Source organism: Daucus carota, chromosome 2, assembly GCF_001625215.2.
Source record: "Daucus carota subsp. sativus chromosome 2, DH1 v3.0, whole genome shotgun sequence".
Classification (NCBI taxonomy): Eukaryota; Viridiplantae; Streptophyta; class Magnoliopsida; order Apiales; family Apiaceae; genus Daucus; species Daucus carota.
The window spans coordinates 15,896,839-15,899,164 of NC_030382.2; the positions used below are offsets into that span (position 1 = coordinate 15,896,839).

General features: G+C 33.4%; 1 long non-coding RNA gene across 1 annotated transcript; it reads left to right on the forward strand.

Annotated features, from left to right (window-relative positions):
• Window positions 1–312: 312 nt before the first annotated feature.
• LOC108192668 (uncharacterized) lies at window positions 313–2,020 on the forward strand. The gene is made up of 4 exons (XR_001803607.2): window positions 313–441; window positions 770–816; window positions 1,049–1,117; window positions 1,913–2,020. It is a non-coding gene; the product is annotated as an uncharacterized LOC108192668 (long non-coding RNA).
• Window positions 2,021–2,326: the final 306 nt, after the last annotated feature.

The following is a 2,326-nucleotide window of genomic DNA, read 5'->3' on the forward strand; positions in this document are numbered from 1 at the left end:
TACAACAACAGCTAAAAGCGATGTTGCCACCTAAAATGTAGCCTTAGATGACCAAAATCGGAAAAAAATGATGTATGGCCACATCGAGGCGTGATGTTGCCATTTATGTTGCCTTAGATGTTGGAGAAATCCTCAATGCCAACACATCTCCCGGTGTTGCCTTAAAGACCTGAAAATTACTATAAAAAAAAGCGGGGCAAAAGACCCGCCCCTTGTATTTTTTAATTCCCGCCCACTTATCCAAATTATCCAACTTAGAAAAACAACCCGCTCAACAAATAAAACCAGTAATCTATCTTCTCTATTACACAAATTTATTCTCTCACTCATATCTTTTCTCTTTAACTCATATCTCTCTCTTACAGTCATCTCTCTCCTGGCTCATCTCTATCCGCTCTTATCTTTCTATGTTGTTCTCTCTTCGCCCATCTCAACTTAGAGGTAAACACATTCTTTGTTTTATTTTATGGGTTTAATCTGAGGTTTTACGAACCCTAACTTGTAAATTTGTTTTAGTTTGTGTTCATCTCTTTGTGATTACAATTTGTTAAATTTGGGGGCTTGATGAACCCTAATTTTTGTGGGACTTTAGATTTTTAAGTTGGTGATTTACAAACCTAATTTGGGGATTTATTTTATCGATTTAATTTGGAAAATTCGTGATTTTTACATATCAGGAGAGAGTTATGCAGGTTGCATATACATAACCAAAGCACTACGTTTTATATTTTTTCCATCTCACTGTTATTCTCTTCTATTGTATGTGCAGGACACTATGTGCCTCAACTTGCAGAGCTTATACTTTATCTTCGTTTGGTTTGTTTTCTCAATAACCCTAAATTTTTATTTTTTGTTTAGTTCAAAATTTCAAATTGCTCCTACTAATTTCATAAACATGTCCGTAGATTTGAGTCTTGTTATGACTAGATTTGAGTCTTTGGTTTTCTTTGTATGTTTATATGGTGTTTGTTTATATTCCCCTGAGAATGATTTTTAAATTTTTTCATGTTTTCAATTTTGGCTTACTAATTTTCAAACATGTCTGTAGGTTGGAGTTTTGTTTCGATTGGAGCTTGGAGGTTTCGATTTAATTGGAGATCTAAGTTCAACTCCCAAGGTATATACCTATTGCTTTGTTGTTTCTTTGTTTATAGTTTTTGGTTTCCTTTGCACATATGTTGGGTGTTTGTTTTTGTTGCCAGGAGAACATTAGTTATGATATAACTGTTCTTTGTATTTGCTTGGAGCCCTAATTTTTTATTATGCATACCACAGATAATACAAAGTTATAATTATCATTAAACTGTCTTATTTGTGCTTATAACTTGCATACTTTTTGGCATTGGTGTTAAATTTAACACTTATGTATTGTTGTGTGTGGCTAATAAGAGATAATAATCTGTTTGTCTATACTATGTATAATGATACATCACTCCGCATAATATCATATTCTACTGCTTGGTCTGAAATAATGCTGCTGTATTCATCAATGAATTATCGATTATAATTCTTTTTTTTCTCACCGGGCATTTGCTCCACTTATTTTGGTTTGAGGTTGGACCTTATGCCCCCATTTACTGTGATCCAGAATCATAGCAGTAGTATGAATTCAAATCATTTTGTGGCCTTTTCAGATGAGTTAAAACTTAAAGAGAAACAGGTGCATCAGAGGAAAGCCTACAAGATAATTAATTTAAATTAGGACAAAAAAGAGATTTAACTTTCTTTAGGGCCCCTGTTACATCCATTTTAAAACATGAGCTACATGTATAAATGATGATAGTCTGCTATGTTACGATTACTACTATTAGATTAACTATGGATATTTATGTATAATTTGATTATTATATGCGTCTATTTTCTAGTAGCATAGAAATGAAATGAGTACTATAATAAGCAATTTCCCCTGCAGAATTTTGCTCTAAAGATAGTTTTGGTCTATCCATTATTTTCCGCACTTCTGAACTAGCAACTGCAATACTGATAGACTTGATATCGCAAGAAGGCTAAAGAGTTCAACGGGAACAAAGCGCGATTTCATCAAGACGTTATTCAGTCGATTCATGAAGAAGCAGGTATAATTATCAACAATGAACATTTTCGTACTAGATACTTTATTTACTAATCATGGATCTCGCCACATTAAATTCTGCTAAATGTTACCAGATACTTTACAAATTATGTATTACTACCAGGTGGAAATGCTGCGAGTAGAAAAACTTGCTCAAGAGATGGAAGAAAAAATAGATCCAAAGGTTCGAGAGAATGTCAAGGCGTTGGTGTCCAAGTTGGTGGAAAAAAAATCAAGGCTTCAAGATTGATATTG